The sequence below is a fragment of the Carettochelys insculpta genome, chromosome 25, assembly GCF_033958435.1.
Source record: "Carettochelys insculpta isolate YL-2023 chromosome 25, ASM3395843v1, whole genome shotgun sequence".
In the NCBI taxonomy this organism is placed as follows: Eukaryota; Metazoa; Chordata; order Testudines; family Carettochelyidae; genus Carettochelys; species Carettochelys insculpta.
The window spans coordinates 14,050,899-14,072,891 of record NC_134161.1 but is presented as its reverse complement, the minus strand read 5'-3'; the positions used below and the strand labels follow the sequence as shown (position 1 = coordinate 14,072,891).

Sequence of the window (21,993 nt, the reverse complement as noted above, 5' to 3'; positions counted from 1 at the left end):
TGCAGTGAAGATCACAGCTCTTCTATGAAGCCAGGTTATCAAATATACTTTCTGCATTTCAGGACAAGATATTGACAGAATATGTTCTTTTTCCTGACACATTGCTGAGTGTGCTGTTGGGATTCTGATAAATTTGGGCTTGTTCTACATACTATACAATTTTTTGCATACTCCCCCTCACAGAACGTGCCAGGAATATTTAACAGGCAAGGCACAAATTACACTGACCTCTGCACATTGTAACTGTGCAAAAAAATTTTTCTCTGAAAAAGAAAGGACAAGCAGAATTTTGCAAAGCACTACAGCACTGGCTTCATCTACCTTTTCTATTACTAGACTAGATACACACAAGGGCACAGGCATCGGTATTCCTGAAAACACAAGATTACTGGTTTCTTTTGAGATAGCCCTTCCACAGGAAAGGGATGTATCCCAAAGGAGACCTCTCACCTCTCCTACACTAATATGAGTGGCACAGGGAAATTGGGGAAGACAACAATAGGAAATGGTTGAGCAGCACAGAAGAATGGCAGCACAAAAAAGTGAAGGATTAAACTCACATTACTAAAGCCAGACATTAAAATCGACTGTAGATACCCAATTCGAACTGCAGCAATTGTGTAGTTAGAATCAATTTATCTGCAATCAACTTACCTGGCTCTCCTCACAGAGAGAAATTTTCCCGTTGACCTCCCTTATGCCTCATGATATTGAAGAGTACAGAGGCTGACTGCCGATCCCAGATAGTTCAATTTTCCATGTCCCTACTAGGCATGTGAAATTAAACTCCAGAAGATCAGCCTCACTGGCTCTATTTTCTGCAAAGTGAAGACATACCCTAAGAGACAGCTCACCTTAAACCTGTGCAGACACATACCCAGGTTATGTCATCACTGCAGAGTTAGGTGGGGCTCTTTCCAGGGAGTTATTCCTCAAGGGCCTCTCTCGTCCACATACAAAACCCTCTAACTTGAGTGAAGTGATACTTTCACTCTGGCCCAGCTGCAGGGTGGGAGAAGGAAGCATTACAGCCCGGATGCTGTTTTCATTGGGGCTGGTAACATGCTCTGTTTCCAATGAGAATGTCAGGCTAAATCACTTGAGATTTGATAGCTCTACAGTGGCTCCCAACAAGTCTTCCTCCCATCCCGCTGCATCCAGGATAGACAAGTTCTCCCACAAGTTACTGAGAAAGAGCAGAGCAGATCAGCTTGCTGCAGCACCAGACTACAAAATGTGCCCCAACACATCCTAACAACACAGATGAGGAGTGCAGCATCAATTAGAACAGTGTTTCTCAATCTCGTTTTTCTTCATAAAGAACCCCTTTAAAAACACAGTTGTTAAGTACCCCCAGTACCTACAATTTTCAGACACACACAATTTTTTTTCTACCATTGCAACACATTTGTTTAAACAACTTAATTGTGACTGGTTGGTTGGAAGGAAGTGCCTATTGGCAATGAACATGCCATCATAGTCACAACTGTGCAAAAAGAATAAATTAAAAAAAAAAAAGATGAACATAAAATAAGTCAATTTTTAATTCACAAGAAGGTTGAAAAACAGTTAATGTATCCTAAGGAAGAGCTCTGAGTACCTTCTGGGGTTCACGTACCACTGGTTGAGAACCACTGAGTTAGAACACGCTGATTAGGACAGGGTGATCTGGATCCAGCTCATCCAACAGGTCTGCCCAGTTCCTGGTGCTCGCAGAAGTGGTCAGCTGCTGCTGCCACGTCCCTGGGCACCCTCTGGGATGGGGAGCAGTAAGTCTCCATGCACTGCCTGCACTTGCAAGCACCGCCCCTGCAGCTCCCATTAGCCCATTTCTGGGCAGTGGGAGCTGTGAGGGTGGTGCTGGAGGTTGGGGGCATCCCACGGAGGCCTGCAGAAACACACCAGCAGCAGCCAGCCACTTCTGCGAGTGGTGTGGAGCCCTAGCAGGTAGACAGCCTCACTGAGCACTCAGCTGCACTGCCATCAGGAGTCACGTGTGTTAAAAGTGCATCCCGGCCAGAGTCGAAACCTCACACCCCCTCCTGCACCTCAGCCCTCTAACTCCAAGTCACAACTCCCTCCCAGAACCCACACCCCTTCCTACACCCCAACACCTTAGCACCAGCCTGACACTCCCTCCTTCCCCCAAACTCCCTCCCAGACCCCGTACCTCCTCCTGCACCCCAATCCCTGTCCTGGCCTGAAGATCCATCCTGCTCCCAAACCCCCTCCTAGGCCCTGCACTCCCTCCATTAACATAGCAGAAATGTGCAGCCCATCAGAACTTACCCAAATTCATGGAATGGACCTCCCTGCAAAAATGACTGCCCACCACTGCATTAGGATATGACTGCACAGTGTGGCTACTCACCCCAGGGCTACTCCTGCAAGTTAGCAGCGTTCAACCAGGGAGCTCTAGTACATGTCTGGTGAAGTGCTGCAATGCATTCATCAGGAATAATACCTCAATCCCCTTTCCCAACAACGACAAACAATTCAAATACAATCATGCTGCATCTCAGAAACTCAGCCGTTAGTCTCTGCTGCGCAAAACGTAGCATGATCAAGTCAGAAGAGATGGTGAGAATGCTAAAGAACCACGAGCTGTCTCTTGCCAGAAGTCAGTGGAAAGGTTGATAGTTTTCCTGGCTAAGAGCATGTCATTGTTCCAAGAAAATCTGGTAATCTTTTTATATATTTCCAAAATGGAATTTAAGGTTACTCCTTGGCAAAGGAAGCCAGACACACACTGTTGAAACTGCAGCTGCTCCTGCTCAGCTATAGAAAAAGCTCATTAAATGTCTAAACCACTGTTTCATTTGATAATTTTTCTGACAATATTTGGAACTCATTTTTTTCCTCTTAAGCCACCACACTTTTAATGCCTCCTTGAAGTCAGCCCTCTCATTAATTTATGATGTTTGTGCAATTTAGCAAATCAGACGAGCAAAACCACAGTACAAATGCCACCTTTATCTACTCCGGTGGAATGTACTTATGGGGCGAAAATTACATCTGATGGCCAAAAGCAAGAAATATGAAGCTAATTTTTCTTGCAAACTATTTCTATCACTAGTTAAAAAATATTGTGGGCCAAATCCTGTCACACACAGCTTATTTATTCAGACAAAACTCAAGGGGAGTTTGGCTACAGTTGGTCTGAGAAAGCACAACCAGATTTGGCCTCTTCTCATTTGTTTCTGCTGTTTAAGATTTCAAAAAAAACTCACCCTCTCCTTACACTATGTAGCTCAGTTATACCCGATTGTCCTAAAAGCCTTATTACAATTAAAAGGAAATCTATTTCTGTAATATTGCAGCACCCTGTGACACATGGAGTGCCCTCAACTTCCGCTTACGTTTTTGGAGCGAGGGCATTTGGCACTAGGGCTGGCCAAAACCAAGCAAATTCATTCAGCAAAAACTGAAAGTCTGTTTTCATTTAAAGAGAGGCAGACAGATGGACACCCACCCAATGAGGAAATTCACCTGGAGCATGAAAAACCAGATGCAAATCTCTACTCACCTTAATTAATTCAAAGCTACATACCAGGGGCCAGCAACCTTTCTGAGGCAGAGAGCTGAAATTTGACCTTTTGACCTCTCTGTACGGTCCAGGTGCTGGTGATACTTTTAAAAGTCACTCATAGTCCTACGTGCAACTGGTTCATTAATAAATAAATAGAGATGCGGAGCTTTACCATTTAGGTGGTGGTCGGTAGCATTAGCTGGTCTTTTGTTAATCCACAGGTGGCCTGGCTTGAGCAAGCTCCCGACTGCTTGAGGGACAAGGAGTGGTGCTGAACTCCCACCTCACACGCTGATGAAAATCGGCTTGTGTGCAACTCTTGGCACCTGTGCCGGGGGTTACTGCCCCCGTTATATACAGATAGTCGGGCTCCTCCATTCCAACCTGGACTTGAGAAATAGTCTCCAAAAAAGTTTTGTTGAAACCACTATGTTTCTGTAAAAAGATCTGGTTTCAATGAACCAGCATTTTCCAGTGAAATGACATTTACCTGAAAGATTCCCAACCAGCACTACCCTGGCACTTCTGAATATCAAGCTCTTAAAAATTAATTGAAACAAAACTGTCGTCCTATACAGGCGTGAAGCCAAATACACTGTTTTCTTTAATTGCAACAGAAGCTCAAAGGGTATATACAACCGGTGATTCTAGAAACAGGAGCTATGCCCTCCTTTTTCAAATTCAGAGGTTTCTCAGTGACAACGGATGGCAAATTTCACTACCTCCTAATTCCTCCAGGGACTGATAAACTATTTAATTTCATATTAGTTCACGGAGTCAATAATCTGCATATATTTTTCTTCTACACGATGCTCATCCTAGAAGTGGGTTTTGGTAAATGCCTACTTATTATAAACACAGCTTTGGCTGGAAAAGCTTTTCTTATACTGGGAAAAACTTTCATATAGATTGTGCATGAACTCATCTACCTGAATTTATTTTTCAGAATTTAATTTTTCTAATTTTGTTAATTTCATCCCCACACAGCTCTTTATGTCCTCACATAGGAACACAGCGTGGAAGAGTTATTTAAAAAAATGTGCATGATGCTAATGCCTGCCTATGGTGGGATACAAACTGGCACATACTGAAAAAAAAAATAGGATTATACACATGAGAACAGAATTTTTAACCTGAAGACTGATGATGTTGATGCATGATGTGAAAATCACTCATCTCAACTCTCAGTTCCCAGGTTGAGTTATTGGTGCTGGCAGCTTTAGGCTACATCTACACGAGAGGCTTTTCCCAGCAAAACTGGGCTTCTGTCTGGAAAAACCATGAAGCATCTACACACAAAATGCGCTCTGTCAACTGTTTGTTGACAAAACCTGGCACATCCTCCGGCAGCATTATACCTCTCCATGTCCAGGTACAATACCTCCCCTCGACAGTGTTCTGTCGACAGTATAGCCATGTAGACACTCCAGAACCCTTTTCTCAACAGACAGGGGTTCAGGTTCACCAGGCATTCCTGATTGCAGAGCTTCCAGTCAGCTGCTCTGTCAAGAGAGGGCTGGGCAGTCCAGCCTTTCTCTGTCAACAGAGAGGATTGCTCCTTTGATATGCTTTTATGTGTAGATACAATCTGTCAATAGAAGTTTTGCTGAGCAAGCACTTCTGTCGACAGAAGCTTCTTGTGCAGATATAGCCATAGATGTAGAACAAGCATGTTCGATCTCAGTTATTGAGAAACAAACCTGGAGCCCCAAAAAGCAATTTTACAGCTTCCCATCTCAGAAGACCTATACTAAGTTGCAGGAGACTTTTCTGCCCAGTTGGGTGTTTCATTCACTCTAAATGTGAGAGAGGAATGATTTTCAGACACAAACTTATTTATGCACGTTTCTAATTATACAGCTGCAGTCAACCAGGGTCTGGTCTATATTAAGCATCAAAACATTTGCAAAGTTTCAAAGCAGAATGTTGTAATCAAGTCAATACAGCTGACATTTAAAAACACATCTTCCAAGGGGCTGTGCTCAACACCATTGCCTTGGGCACCAATTTTGCCGATTGGCTGAGAATACACAACACCACGAAGTGCTCTGTGAACCGCATTTGCCACTGTGGGATTTCTGAGTGGGAAATATTGGCATTAATTTTCTTTAAAACCCTAAATGGTTTGTTTGATTATTGGAGGGATCTTCTCCCTCTCTCCATGCCAGGCTACACCACTTGTGATGAGCAAAGATGCTAGAGCTGAAGCCTACTCGGTATCAGAGAAAGAAGGTGGATGTAGCAAGGCAGACATAAGAGTGGCCTTACAGAATAAGATACAAGGTCTAGCTAGCCTAGCCTTCTCTCTCCTGACAGTGGCCAATGCCAGGGGTCCCAGAGGGAATGAACAGAACAGGGAGTCATCATATGATCCACCTTTGTTGTCTATTCCCAGCCTTAACAGACAAAAGGGATACCATGCCTGCCCATTCTGGCTAACTGCCCTGATGGACCTATCCTCCATAAATTTGCCTTGTTCTTTTTCAAACCATATTAAAGTTCTGACTGTAATAAATTACTTATTTTTCAAGTCCTCACCTTAGAAGACTGGCTTTAGCAACACTCTCTGGCAGGCAGATCCATCATTTGACCCAATAAGGGCCACTGACTGTGATTTGTTTCTTACCTTAGGATGCCAAAACTTGGATTTGTTATCAGTTCAGGCTATCAGAACTCCTTTTCTCTAGGAAACTTGGAAAGGGATGGTGAAGGAGGGGTTGACATTAGGTGCTTTTTCTGAATGTATCTTTAGTGTTTTTCTGGAAGCACAGCTCCTGGAGTCGTACGATTACATGAAAATCTGAGTTAATTGCCTTTTTAAGGCTAAGCCTATACTAACGAAATAAGTGGATTTCAGATATTAAATTCTAGCTACAGCATTTGTGTAGCTAGAATCGATGTATCAGAATCGACTTATTTCCCAAGTATAGACCTAGCCTCTATATGCCCTCATTGACCTCCCTCACTTCACGCGATAGCATTGAATACAGGGGTCGACTGCTGACCCCAGGGAAATCCGTTTTTGCACATCTTTAACTGACCGGACCAATCTTCCCAGAAGTATAGACATACCCTAAGTAAGTTACTTTCCACTCCCCATATTATGGAGAAAAGCTTGGAAACATGGCATGAATATATCGTAAAAGCTCAAATACCAAAATAATGACAAAAATTTTTTTTTATTTTAAATTTCACGATTCATCAGTGTGTCACGTGTGAGGGTTGGTAATATTACGTATATTGATAAGATTTATCAGTGGTACTTTTACATGGGACAGGTGTTCAATATGTGATTTTGATGATCGCCAGGCAAGTCAACCATGAATGACAAGACCTTAATATGGGCCACCTTTGGGGATATTCATGAATCATATACAACCAAAAACAAAGATAGAGATAAAAATCAGGGGGGTTTTTTTGGAGGAGGGAGATAGAATTTAATAATAAATGCACACAAATCCTGGGCACCTTTACATTTAATCATAGTCCCATTTAATAACAGAAGCTCAATATAAGACATGTGGTGATGCAGAAATCACCTCTCCATTTGCCGAAGGTAAACCAGCCTGTTACTTCTCTACACTAAGGCTTTGCTGGAACAGCTGTGCTGGCATACGTTACCAGCCAAGCACCCATAGCACAGACACAGCTTATACTAGCAAAACTGCTTTTGCCAGCATAGCTTGTTCCACCACCTCCAAATGAAACGCTATGTTTTGCTGATACAGCTCTGTCACAGACAAATCAGACATCATTACACCCCTGACTAACACAGCTGTGCTGGCAAGTTCATAGTGCTGCCCTGACCTTAGATGTCAGGTAAGCATCGGACATCCAAACACAATGTCACTACTACGGCACGCTGTTGATTACGTAAGCATTTTATTCTGCCAAGAAAATGGAGCATTCCACTTTCAGACACATGAGAGGGGTGTGTGGTGTCTTACTTTGCAGCCACAGTATTTTCACGGAAGGGTGTTGGATGGCCGACAGCCCTTGAAAATCCACAAGACATTTCTGCTGGAGGAAAGCAGGGCTCAATGCGCTGCCTGTAGCCCCCAAGCGGTCTGCTGTGCGGACTTCAGCACTTACCCATGAAGCAAAAAAGGCTGTCAGAGTTAAGCAGCCAAAAGGAAATTAAAACAGTCATGAGGAACAAGAGTAATCTATTTCAAATAATTTCCCACAAAATAACTATCATATAAATGAAATATTTCCTTAATAAAAGCATTTGCAAGGACATGTTAAACTTCAGTGCTTTTACATGAGTGCACTGCCACACTTCCTGAAAAAGACGCCTCTGTGTACCATAACTTGGGACTCAGATATGGGGAGAGCCAGTTTTGTTTTTTTAAGAATACCAAAGACATATATTGGAGCACTTTTAATTGAAAGTGAGATAAGTAAACTGGCATGTTTCAGAAAAATCAGTACTGCCAGTTCTTGAGATCTATCTGTGAGAATCACAGTGTTTGGAGAATCACAATGTTTTGTGTACTTTAATGACAATGGCTCAGAGTTAAGTGATTATGTGAGAATTTCAGTTTTCCAAATGTGAGAGCATAACACAAGTGCACCCTCAGAAACTAGAAGACTCAGAAACCAGAAACAGAATAAAAAAGGCTCCAGGGTATTACTTTATTGAAAAACACTAATGATTTTAAGCTAATCTCGTGATTTTTGAGCCTTTCAGATTGGAGGTACTACAAACTATGCACCTCATGGTAGTCATGAGACCCAACTGAGAGTAAAAGCAGTGAAATCAGCCAACTCTACTGACACCATTCCCCCGGCTTAGCAATGTGTAAAAAGGTAAACACACCTCACTAAAGGATTAAAAGTAAGCTCCATTCTGAAAGTGCTATCGGTTTCTCTGACCTGAAGGTGGGTGTTAGTTAGTGATACAGGTAATATTTTTTTTTTCCTTCACTGTGTGATTTGCATCATGGTGGTCCTTTTTAGACAGAAATGGAAGGAAATAGTATGGGGATTTCTATCTGTTGTGCTACAAGCCGAGGACTCAGCTGTCATCCTGTGTGGCAGGGAAGAGAAGTAAAAGGCCTTCTCCCATCCTTGCATGGTCCACCTGGATCACAAATCCAGGACAGCTGGAGTGGAGAAGGGGGAGAGCAGGCTCCAGGGAAAGCAAATGTGCAGCAAACAGCAAGACTGAGGCTGTACAGGTGAGATGGTGAAAAGGGTGCGCCGGAGGGTGGGGGTGTACGGCCAGTAGTAAATTGCATTCTCTAAAAGCAACAGTGACATACCCTCCCTTCCTGCCCCAAGGCAAGGTGTAACTCTGAGACAGACAATTCCTTCTGGGGCTCCTTCCCGGCCAGTGCACCTCCCTGTGCCCTCTTACTCAGAGCTCAACCCAGCACTAGGCAAATCAGCCATTTGTACAGGGCTGTGTGTCAAGCTGAGGGGAGGGAGGAGGTCCCACCCCCGGAGGGGAAGGGCCTTGGTTGGAAGGGGCAGGGCTTAGGGCTGGTGGGGATTTAAAGGACCGGGGGCTCCAGCCACTGCCACGGCAGGGCAGACAGCAGATGGATGCTCTGGACAACTGCCCCCTTTGCCCGCCCCTGTCAACAGCCCTGGGCATAGCATGATTTTTAAAAGCTTCATTCTTGAGAAGTCCCAGAAGCAAACACCAACCCTGTGGAGCAACTTATTTATTGACTAAGAAATGAAAACTTTGCTCATAACCCTCTGAAAAGCTTTATCTGTCCATTGTAGGTTTCTCTAGCAGTCTGATAGCATGGCATGTAAGCCTCAAATTAGATGTCCCTTTGCATTGTTCGGTATCCCCCTTTTCTTGAGAACCATGAGAGGTTAATTAAGTTCTTAAAGGATATAAAAGTTTGGAGTGTCTGTGCACTTCTTTTCACACTCTCTTCCAAGGACTGTTTCTAGGAAAGGAATCAGAAAGGAAAGGACTAGTATAGAGGGAAAAAAACTTCTCACTTTTCAATCAGTGAAAACACAAACTTGCTAATAAATCCAGTTTCATCGATGAAAACACATTCTGTGTGATATTCGAACAATTAAAAACAGAAGAAGTATAGCAGTATAAAATGTCGCTAATGCATTTCCTGTAATTAATACCAGTAAGTATACTGCATCTTAGTTAATGAATAATATTCAGATTTATTGAACAGGGTGTTTTTAAAGATTAACCCTTTATACTACAGTAATTTGTTATCTACATTCACTTCCTCATTGTATAAACCGTGCCCACAGGTCAAAAGGTTAATATGGGGAAAGAAGGGAGAGGGAAATCTGATCATCCTTGGTTTGAATGCTGCAAAGTAAGAGATTTTACTCAAAAGCCCCTTCCAGCTAGATATGAAAATTCTATATGGAAAATTCTGCCTGTTAACCTATAGCTTCTTTCATTTGCTTTATTATCCTGTTAATATTTGGTGCCAAGTTAAATGCATTTCCCCATTGTTCCTAGATCTAGATTTTAAGATTTTGCAACCGTGGTAGAAAAACAAACAATAAAAAGCCTTTGTATAACGTGTAGGATCTCTGCAAGTCTGCATTCTACTTACCCCTGCTACAATGATCTATTCTTTCCATGGATGGGATCCCTAACCAAGGCCTAACAGTTCCAGGTCTCTCCTTCGTTTCCCAGCAGCTAATTGCAAAAACTGTCCAGGCATCAGCTCCAAAATGCAAGAACTCCAGCCTAGCAAAAATCAAATTAAACTCCCTGCAGTCAGCTCACTTGCTCTCCCCTTTTCCTGCTGCTGCTGCTCCTTCAGATGAACGTGTCTATGAATAGCATTTAAGATCTCTCTCCGTAGCCCTGTTAGCCATTTCCACACTGCCCATTTCATGCTCAATTTACACTGTAGAGAAATCAGTGTATTCCTTTCTCTTTCTCTCGCTCTCTCATTGGAAAAGTCCCACAAGACAAGCTGTGGAGCTTAACAAGAGCCAAGAGAAACAGAGAGGGAGGGAATGCAGGCAGGGACTGTGCTCAGGATAGTCTGCTGCTACAGCTCACAGGGCAAAAAAGTGACAGCAAACGGACATCACATGAGCTCTGTTTAACTCCAGCTGATTTCTGATTCATTCTTTCATTTCTATGGCTATCTAACCGCCTATACTTACAACCCCATGGAATCTCCCCAAAGCTGCCCCGAGTACAAGTCAAAGCAGAATCTGTCCTATAAGATTTACAATACTGCAGCTCTAGTCACTACACAGATTATTACAGAAAATGAAGCATCTGCTTTTGAAAGCCAAGGAGCAGCCAGAACTGCCCCATTCAATTAATTATCCAAATGTGCTTCAGTTAAGACATCTGTTTGTCCAAAGGTTCTGTGTTATGACCTTGGGGGAATCTAAGTGCTTGGAAATTAAATTACACCACGTTTTATTCACTACTGGAATTGTATTGTTCAGAATCTGCTGGCAGATAAAATTATGATATAAGAATTATTTCCGTCCGCTGGCCCCCAATTTTGGTCTCACTCTTAAATCATACACAGTAAGTTAATAGTTTGAAGAGCCACTAGCTCTACTGAAGACTATATTACAAATTATTGCTATATAAGAGCAGCCATAACGGGTCAGACCAAAGGTCCATCTATCCCAGTATCTTGGCTTCCAAGAGTGCCCAATGCCACCATCACAGCACTGGTGTTGGCCCCAGATATAAGGAGAGCGTAAATGAGATCTTTGATACTCTCTTACGAGCACTTCCACTCAGTGAGCAGAAGCCCTAGCAAGCCAGTCCTTAGGTGGCATTACCTGTTTGTTACCCCATGAAAAGAGACAGAAATGCAGCTAGCTCTTCCATCACTTGCTGCTGTGGCAACTATAAATTCCCAGGTTAAAATACAAGCACCTGATCATCACAGGTTTCTGGATATAAATTTGCTGCTTTATTTTAATGCTTTACTCAAACAGCATCCTGGACAAATGAGATTTTGTTTTGTCCACTTCAATCCAAAATAATCCATAGTGTTTTCTGATATCCATGTAGAACACTCAGAAACTGGTAGATTACAGTGTCTTCCTTCATGGTCATCTGTGTGATACTGCAAGGTTTTTCCGATCACGAAATTCTTCTGTTCTGTGTTTGATCAGTTAAGTTTGTTGTTATTCTATATGTTGTGGTATGATAGAGTTTGGCTCTGGAACAAACCTGAATTGACCTCTTCCCAGGTTGCTCATGTAGTTAAATTTAATTCTCAATAAAATGCCACCTCACTATTTACCCTGCTTTCCAGATCATTTATGAACATGCTGAAGAGCGTAGGTCCTGGCACAGATCCCTGGGAGATCCTGCTCTTCTTTCCATTGCGAAACCTGATAGTTTATTCCAGGGGTGGCCACTCCAAGATTTTGGTAAGTGGTCAAGGGCCTCACTTTTCTGTGGAGGAGATGTGGGGTCTGGGATGGAGGTTTGGTGCAGAAGGGAACTCGGTGCACAATAAGGTGTGGGGCCAGGAGGGAGTTTGGTGAAGGAGAAATTGTCCCTTTTCAAGAGATAATCCTCCCCCTGCCCTCACCGTTACCCTTGCACAGCTGAGAGACATTGGACATTAAAGTTATGACATTGTTTTTTTCCGGAGATACTCTTACTACCCAGGACTGCACCATGCAAAAGGAAATTTGGGTGGACTGTCTGAGGTTACTTTGGTGTATGGATTTCTAGGCTAAGTCCTGCTGAGATGGGTTATTAATACATCCCATCTCTCTCCAATTTATCACAAAAGTACCCTGCATGTATCAACACAGTGGCTTGTTCCACGAACTACTTAGACAAAAAACACTTTCCACACACTCAGATCTTAGGGCTTGTAACTCTACGCACAATGAACTTCAAATAAACTCTCTCCTTTCACATAATTTGTGTCCATTTCTTAGCTAAGTGGAGTGTGTGCCAACAATCCCAACTGAACCTTTCAGAAGCACCTTCACCCAAACCTTGGCCAGGTGGTCTTTCTGCATCTCTGGTACCTAACCTTTTGCACCTACGATAGCCACTGATTCACTGCATTTCTCTTCCACTGTTTCAAATCCTGAGATGAAAGGCTGTATACAACCTTGTGATCTGAAGCCTTCTTGCTCTTTTTCTGAGCTCACATTCCTTTGCTTCCTGCTGAGCTTCTCAGTCTAATATCATGTGACTCAAAGTTGCCATTTTGGTGCAAAATCCACCCACCCACTTCAAAGCATTGCAGAATATATCTGAAACTACAAGTCAGAACACCCACTATTGCCTTAACACCTATGATGTGAATTAATTTTTCTTTTGCCCCGTGTCCACATTAATTTATACTTGAACAGTAACTTGCTTTTAAAAAAACTGCAACTGTTTATCTGTATATATTGTGTCCACACCCTTGTTTTAATTGTCCTTCTCTCATGGGCATCCTGCCTCCCACACACAGAGATGAGACTCTGTCAAAGTCATCTTTTTATTTCCCATCTTAAAAGCAGTGCTTGTGAGAATTTCCTGCACTCTTTGAAGTTACTGGATTTAAAACAAACAAACAAACAAAAAAAACTTCCATACTTGCCTGATTAATTTTCCATACTCTAGAAATGAAAACTAATTCTCGTGACTGAGGTCTGTTATTGTAAGAAATAACATAGTGCTTCACTTCAAGGAGAAACTGAGACAGGAAAAAATCTTTCCCATCAAAAATGTGTCTTTCAGGCCATTATTTTATACTGGAGAAATTCTCAAAAGTTACTGTTTGACATGAACTAGCAGAGACAACATGCCAAGCTGGCACACGCTGCAGGACAGTTCTCCCACAGACTCAGTGAAGCAGTCTGACTCATGGGTGCTGTCACCATGCCAAGCAAATATACAAGAGCAAATAAAGCTGTGGCCTTGAAACGCTAAGTTATTACAGCATGAGCCATCTCAGTAGCAGTCTTATTTTTGTGTCAGAAATGGCATTACAGTAGGGTCTCAATATTTGCAAACTTAATGTTAGTGAATTCAATTATTCTCAAGTGGCCGAGTGGCCGGCTGGCAGCCGTCGTTTCTCCTGGGCCCTTGTGCAGGGACTGCCAGCGGCCGTCGCTTCCCCCGGGACTCCAGGGCAGGCTGCCATATTCGCAAAATTCAACATTCACGAGGGTTCTCAACACAGAACCCTCATGAATGTTGAGACCCTACTGTATATCTTCTACATAAACAAGCACTGGACTTCACTCCCAGTTCCTGGTCTCTTTCCACCCTCTTCCTCCCTCTTGAAGCTGGTTCTCAACTCCCCTATGTAGCTCACTAAAATGCATCTGGTCCTCCCAGATAAAATGAAAATGGAATTCCTCAGGCAACACTGCTGCCTCTTATAATAATTTGTAAACTAACCTCTCAACTGCAAAGGGAGATTGTGGCAGAAGTTGCTCTGGTCAGAGTGGAAATATGAATGTTATGTCAACCAACACTCAGAGTTCATCACTAAAACTGAAAAGAGAAAATAAATACCTGACCTTGTCACCCATTCACCTCTGTTCCTGTAACTAACATCACACATTTTCCCCTCCAGCTAGGGAAAGAAAACCCAATAGATTAACAAAAATAGAACCTTTTTACCACTAAGAAAATAGCAGTCGTATTCTACTCCAATTATATCCTGCAGGTACAAGCAGTCATTGCTAAACACTTACTGTTTATAGTCACTAAGGACCCTTTACACCAACAGCAGAGTTTCTTAAACTGTGTTCCATGGAACACTGTTGTTCTGTGAACAACTCAGAGGTGTGCCACAAGCGTTTGGAAAAATACACTGATGCTATATGTCTTCTGTTATTAACACCAGATACAATGTTACTCCTTCTTTGCTGTGATATCTGGGTAGATTACTTCTTACTTTTTTTTTTCCTGTATATGTGTCTGTTGTGTTGGTCTGACAACTTTTTTTTTTTTTGGAAGAAAATTTTCATAAGTATTTAGGTATTCCACATAAAAAAATATTGTTTGGTGTTCCAAGGTCTGAAAAAGTTTAAGAAGCACCGGCATAAAGACACCTTAGAGCATATGAGAGCCAACCCCTGAAGGAATCCAGATTCCAAAATAATTTCTTATGTAAAGAACAGAAAATAGCTACAGGATTTCAAGTAACACAGCGTGGTAGATGTTGGGTATTTAATGGTGAATACTGTTTCCAGCTACAGCTCATAATTTTTACACATCTCTTTAGGAGTCTGATGTTCTCTTCTTGTCAACACCTTCCCGTCTCTTTCTGTCTCATACATGTTTATCCTGGTTTGTATACACAGAAAAAGCCCCATATCACAGGCATAACTAGGAAGCTCTCTTTCTTCCATCAGTCACAGCCCACTCAGCATGCAAAATCCTCCTGTTCCCAGAGATGGTCCAAGTACGTGATTTCTGCAGCCAGAATTGCCAAATACTGGAGCTCAACAGGTATGTGCGACAGTGGTGACAATGTGGTAAAATGTGACCACTGCGTGATGTGATGACATTTTGCAGCTCCCAAACTGACTCAAGAGACTATTAACGACACACAGTGTAGGCTACCGTCACACTAGGGCAATCTTAGCAATATGACGACAGGACCACTACCACCAGCATTCCTGCCCATGGTGTTGGCAGCAATGCTATCTTCAGGCCATTGTTTCACATTCTGCAGCACTGTGGATTTGTATTACTATACATACATTAACATATAAATACACATTCATGTCAGTGCACATTTCAGGACTCTTTAGGTATCCCTTCTTTTCTAAGTAATCACCACAGCATTTATTATGGGATTTTACCCTCACAAGGCCACAGGATGGCAGGGAGGCACTTATCTCCATTTTGCACAGGATCTGAGGTATGGGGTAGAATAAGTATTCACGGTCACACAGAAAGACTTAAGTGAGTCAAGAACTGAACCCGAGTCTTCGGAGTCCAAAGCCAGCATATAATGCCACTGACTCTGTGACAAAAATGGCAATGTACAAAAGCGTGTGGAGAGCACTTCAATCTCCCAGGACACACAGTAACAGATTTAAACATAGCTATCTTACAGCAAAAAAATTTTAAAACCAGACTCCAAAGAGAAACTGCTGAGCGGCATTTCATCTGAAAATTTGACACCCTCAGCTCAGGATTAAACAAAGACTGTGAATGGCTGGCTAAATACAAAAGCAATTTCTCCTCTCTTGGTGTTCACACATCCAGATCAACTGCTGGTAGTAGGCCTCACCCTCCCTGACTGAGTTAACCTCGTTATCTCCAGCCTTGCTCTGGCCTGCCTATTTATACCTGCCTCTGCAAATTTCCACTGCCTGCATCTGACGAAGTGGGTCTTTGCCCACGAAAGCTTATGCTCATACATTTCTGTTAGTCTATAAGGTGCCACAGGACCCCTCATTGCTTGTGACAAAACTGTAGTCACCTTTGCAGTACAGAGCTTTCAACACACATTTGGGCATTTCTAAACACACACAAGGAAGGACAGTGGTATACAAATACATCAGCTAGCTCGGCCCCATACAGATAGATAGCCAATTGGGTCTGCTATCTAACCAATGTCTTCACCCATTTGTCCATCTTTACCTGACAATGTAATTGAATCCACTAAAACTAAACTAACGTTTTATATGCTTTTCATTTTGGCAGCTACTGACAAGTCAGTTTAATTAAAAATAATAACGGGGTGATTGTTTTCCCTCCCCACCACACCCAAAGAAAATGGGGAAAAAGAAGAAACTGAACTACAGCAGATGCTTGTGAATGCAGGGCCGGAACACCCACTCATACTCTGGACTGCTGTGATAGAAAGCCTTGCTAACATACAGCATGTTTGAGGATTCTGGCTTGCTGACACCACATGTCAACCAAACAGATATGTGGCCTAGGGACACTTTTTGCAAAGGTGGATAGTTAATGCCCTAACCCTATACAAACTCCATTGACTGCACATTTGGAAGAAAGTGAAAGCCTTGACTGCAGAGGAAACGCACCTAAAAAGAAACCCCACACTTTTTTGGCACACCAACAGTCTTAAGAAAACTATGTTTTCATAATATAGGAAGCACACAGAGCCAGCTGTGGGTCTGGTATAGTTCAGAAACTTGATCAAACAGGAGGAAGTCCTTTGGGTCTGCATAAAGAGTTCTGGCAGATTAAATAAACTAATGTTCTTCACACCATGGTTCTTGGCCCACTGGTGATATGTTGAGGGTGGGCTGGTCACATGATGCTAGTTCCTTCTCTTTGCTGACAGCTGCTACACAGCACTAACGGCCACTGAAACTGCATTCACTGGTTTCCTAATGATACTTTTCCACATAAGCAAATTGCCATGGCCATGGTAGGTAATCACAAAGGAGGCGGCTAGTGGGGGGTGTGGTGGTCTTTGAAGTCAATCATGTCAATTTAACTGTCCCTGAGACTATTCCAAGGAGGTAGGCCCATGCTGTGAAAAAACTGTAAAACTCCTGAAACAGAGAAACCTAACTGGAGGCAGAAGCGGAAAGTACTCTATCACAAAGAGATTAGACAAGGGATTGAACTGATGGAGCTACGGTGCTACTACAAAGAGAAAACAAATCCTGGGCTGTAAAGGAAAGTGTTACTGATCTTTAAGGAGAGCACAGCTGGTGGCAGCTTAGGAATATCAAATAAAATATGGAACCAACAATGCACGGGTCCACCATCATGCTGATGACTACGCTTTTATATCACAATCCCTCGTCACAGCCCTAGTCTATGCCTCCAAAAAAAGAAGAACAAAAAAATCACAACTATATTAAAATGGAGTTAAGTTTCATAGAATGTATCAGAAATTTACAATGAAACAAGAACAAGTTCATTATCGAAGAAGAGCGATTCTAATGATAGAAAGTAAGAATACTGGAAACTAATGATTTCGTGTAAAGCAAAATAACACCACCCTTATTAGAGCTTAAATTTAACTCTCAAAATTTTTCCTGTCTCCTGCAAACAGGGCCATCACTGGGGGGGTGCGGCCCATGGGGCTAAGCCCCTTTTGCCCCAGTTGCAGGGCCCTGGGCATCCTCCCTTCCCCCTCAGCTCTGCTCTCACCCCACTCCCTTAAATTCTCCCTAACCGAGGATTACCTGTGGCAGGGCACGGTGGCAAATGGCAGCAGCAGAAAGTGCCATCTCCCCTCCCACCCCCCTGCATGCACTACGCCTGCTCTGCTGCACCCGTCTGCCCCACTTCCTGTTGCCATGGAGAAGGGGGTCTCAGCAGGCCAGGAGGGCCCGGTGGAGTGCAGCGGGCTGCTGCTCATGCTGTATGGCAAGTGCAGGGTGGAGAGGTGGGAAAGCAACTCCCTGCTGCCGCTGTCTGCCCCTGCCACCCACACCTTGCTCCAGGTAATCCTCCCTCATTCTGTCAATAGCATGGCTATCACAGGCTCCACAAAAGTGAGAGGCCTAGAGAGGTCCCCCCATCTTGTCCTATGGACAGGATGGTGCTGCCTTCAGGATAATTTACCCTGAATCCTTCCCTCGGCATTTTCAGACAGCTTGGCTGAGATTCCCTCTTACATAAAATCGATCCCACTGGCAACTTGTCCTCACAGTCTCAAGGACACCTGGCAGAAGGGGTCTCAGAGGCACCCCAGCTACACCAGACTAGATCTTTTGCTCTGCACCTCACAAGCAGGTGTTTGTCTCTTCCAGATAATTTTCTTCTCTACAAAGTCACTAGTATTTGGCTAACAGTGTCTCCCACCTCCATCTGAAGAAGTTGTCTCAAGGTAAAGTACCTTTAACTATAAAGCCTACGGAACACAATTTTCAGCTTGTAAACATAACTCCTGACATATTTTCTATACACATACCACACAATGATTGTCATGACCAGTGTGACACGTTTGTAGTACAGACCTTACATGACATGACGATTTTCAGTCCCTGTACTCCTGGGTACCCATGCCTCCTCTGCGACAAACTGAATAAAGGAACCGCAGGTCATAGCTGGGCCTATTTCGGATCCTAGGAAATTAGTCCCTGGGGTGAACAGATAGAGCCACCCAATAGCCTGCTTCCTCTGCAAAAAAGCAAACAGTTTCCCATAATTTTTCTAGAGGGTGCTGTTTTCCGAGGCAGAATTGCAAAGAACTGGCTTACTCTGCTGCAGAGAGAGTTGTCTGTCAGTTTAAAGAGGCACTTTGGAAAAACATTTGTATTACTTATAATATATACCTATAATGTAAATACTTCTCCCCTTGTCTCAGGGCTGAGTGAAGCCTACCTCTAATACACTGTACACATTTATTCTGATGAACCTGACACAGATGCTTTTGACCCTTCCAGACTGTATCTTTTCATTCTCAGGGTCTTGCAGGACTGATGCAAAAGCTTCTTCTCCTACCCTTACCCCTGCCCCCTCTCTGCTTCATCACCATGGAGATCAATTTTCAAGCACCACCAGAAGCCATAAATCTCCCTGTTGAGTCCACAGGCTACTAACATTTGCACTGGAGTTTTCGGGAACACAAACTAAAATCAGCCAGAAATTGATACAAAATGCACATCTGCAAGGAATCTTCCATTACTTAAATAATATCAGCAACAGAACAACAAGGAGGCTTCTAAAAATGGTTTAATGGATTGTGGCAGTTAACTTGAAATCCTTTCTACTACATAACAAACAGTGTTTCGAACACATACTTCCACAAAATTCTGATGCCTACCACTGAAGAAAAGCTAGCAGCCAAAAACAAAAACCCCAGCCTGTCTCCAAAGGAAACCACCTTTAGTCACTAGTTAACTGACCCTGGTGAATATAATATCAAACATGTGGAAAAAGGCACTTTGATATATGAAGTACACAGGCCTGCTCTTGCTTGTTATTTGTTTCACCACAGACTATGCTTGAAAAAGAAAAAGAAAATATCTTCCATGTTGCTGTTCAAAGAGAAACTAATTCAATGTAATGACGGGTTTTCATAGCATCATTTGGTATCTTTTCAGAAAAATAACTTTAGTGTTCTGATAGGATTCTGGAATCTTTGCCTTAGGGTTTCATCCTGCCCTTGGTACATTTCGCAAGAGCTACTGGTTATGAACACTTCTGCGCAATAGCAGATTGTTCATCATTTGCAATACTGCATGAATCACTTTAAAAAAAAAACTGAAGAGCATCCTTAGTTTGTATCTGCTATTTTTGGAAGGGGCTGGATCTAATTAACACAAATGTAAATAAAGGCCTGCCATGCTAAAACTTGCTAGTTCCATTTCACATCCTATTTAGTTCTCATTCGTCAATTAATAGGAAACAAAATTATTCTGAAATTAACCTTCACCTGCAGTGATTCCCAGCCTGAGGTCCAAGTGAGCTATGGTGCCCTCTCTGATCATGTGCAGAATTAAACAGTTTGGGAATCAGTCAGAGGAAGTGAGGGGTGCTTGGAGGGGAGATGGATCTGTGAGAGGGTCTTTTGGAATATAAAAGACCTAACAAAGAGGCAGAGACAAAAGTGAAGGATGATAGCACCACACCAGGAAAAGGTGTTCCTTGTGCATCACAGAAATGAAAAGGTGGGGCTGAACTAAAACATGTCCAAACTCTGGGAGGTTTGGGATCTGAACCAAGGTATGTATTACGGGTACGTCTGATTTATGATGAGCCTAACTGGATACAATCATCCTCAAAGGCAGAGGGTCAGGGAGTTTGAAAATCCAGGTAAGATTTCTGTATATTACAGATTTCTGTATATTACACCACTATAAATACATTCCCAATCTCATCACTGGCTTGCTTGCTGGAACAACAGTTGCAATTTACGCAGTTCTAGGAAAGTGCATCCAACGACAATGCTGCGTAAAATCATCTTGATTGGATAAAAGTCATTTTACTGATGGCATTCTCTCTCTCACCGGCAAAACATAACCCTCATGCAAAATTCCCCCATGAGCTAGAAAAATCTTATCCAAGTTGAATAAATTCCCACTCCACCCACAGAAGAACAAAGCATATTTCTAAATCTAGTTCACAAAGGGAGTTTCGAAAACTGGGAGATCAGGTCCCAAATTAGAGGCTCTTCAACACAGCCTACCAAAGAGAAATGTAAGACACTAAATTAAAAACAGCTAAGAACCAGGCAGCAAGGAGAAATACATGATGGGAGTGCAGCTTTTATTCTGACCAGGATCTGTTCTCTTCATAGGTTTGAACACTAGATGGTGCTGTACTACAAAGCACAGCCTTGAAATACTGGACTGTTTCTTTTCTATGCAAACTCATCTAACATTTCCCACAAGAAGTTTATTTCCTTGCTCGTGTATTCTTATTTCTTAGAAAAACGGGTACTGAGTGCCACTGAGCAAATAGGTACAGAGTCATGACAATGGAGAAAGGGCTATGAAAGGAACCAGCCACTTGGTGATTTGGTAAGAGCTAGATTTTTTTAAGTGGTTTCACCACAAAGAAAGCCTCCTTTTACTCAGCCTCTGTCTCTCTCTGGACAAGAGAGGGTACTTATTTTAGATGCTGGAAATTTATTTGTATGAATACAACAATCTATTCATCATACAAAAGGATCTCAAGATTCACGAACTTTATGTTAGCAAATTCAATTATTCGCAAGCGGCCGAGTGGCCAATTTCCCTGGGGCCCAGGGCAGGAGCGCCGGCAGCCGCTGCTTCCCCTGGGACCCCAGGCAGGAATACCAGCAGCCGCTGCTTCCCCTAGGTCCCGGGCAGGGACCATCGGTAGCCGCTGCTTCCCCTGGGGCCCGAGGCAGGGACCATCAGCAGCCGCCACTTCCCCCGGGGCCCCAGGTCAGGCTGCTATATCTGCAAAATTCAACATTCATGAGGGTTGTCAACAGGGAACACTCGCAAATGTTGAGAGCCTATGGTATTTACATACAGCAGCCACTTGAGGGGGCTACGAATGAGATGGCTGTATTTCTTCTGTCTTTTTTAAAAAAAGACATTTTATATATGTCAGCAAAATATAATAAGTAATTGTTCACCCTCACTGAGAAATTCCATATAGAAAAAAAAAATAAAAAAAAAAACCAAAACAAAACAAACCCCCAGTAAATACTATACCACACTGTAGGATATACGTATTCTCCTTCGGCATACAACTTTCTGTAAAATTGCTGACTTTCAAGGAAAGTAGATTAAAAATCACTGTTTTGGTGAGAAGACAAGAACATCAAGATCTGAGGTGCAGTACAGACCTATATCAGTATTACTGTGTTGCTCAGGGGCATGGGCTCTGGCTTCATCCAGGCCCAGGAGCAACTCCTTGCTCTGCCTCTAGTCCTGCTCCTAATCCATACTCCAAGTCCCCACCCCTGCTGCTTCCTGCCCCCTATTTGCTCCTCTCTCCCTCCCAGAGCCTCCTGCATGCTGCAAAACAGCTGACTGTGCCAGGTGGGAAGCACTGGCAGGGAGCCTGAGGAGTTAATCATCAGGGCCACCAGGGGACAGGAGGTTAGCTGCTGTTTCGTATCACAGCACCAATTTCTATAAGGAAAGGCTAG

At 43.0% G+C, this 21,993-nt stretch overlaps 1 protein-coding gene across 8 annotated transcripts in view; it reads right to left on the bottom strand.

Annotated features, from left to right (window-relative positions):
* ARHGAP32 (Rho GTPase activating protein 32) overlaps positions 1-21,993 on the bottom strand; it is a 407,411-nt gene that overhangs the window by 145,536 nt on the left and 239,882 nt on the right. For 2 of the 8 annotated variants that reach the window (XM_074976800.1, XM_074976801.1), the window contains exon 1: positions 10,084-10,487. The exons of the other annotated variants lie outside the window; for them this stretch is intronic. The gene's annotated coding sequence lies outside the window, so the exon portion shown is untranslated. Of the gene's footprint in view, positions 1-10,083; positions 10,488-21,993 lie in introns of those variants that run through there. 8 annotated transcript variants of the gene reach the window in all.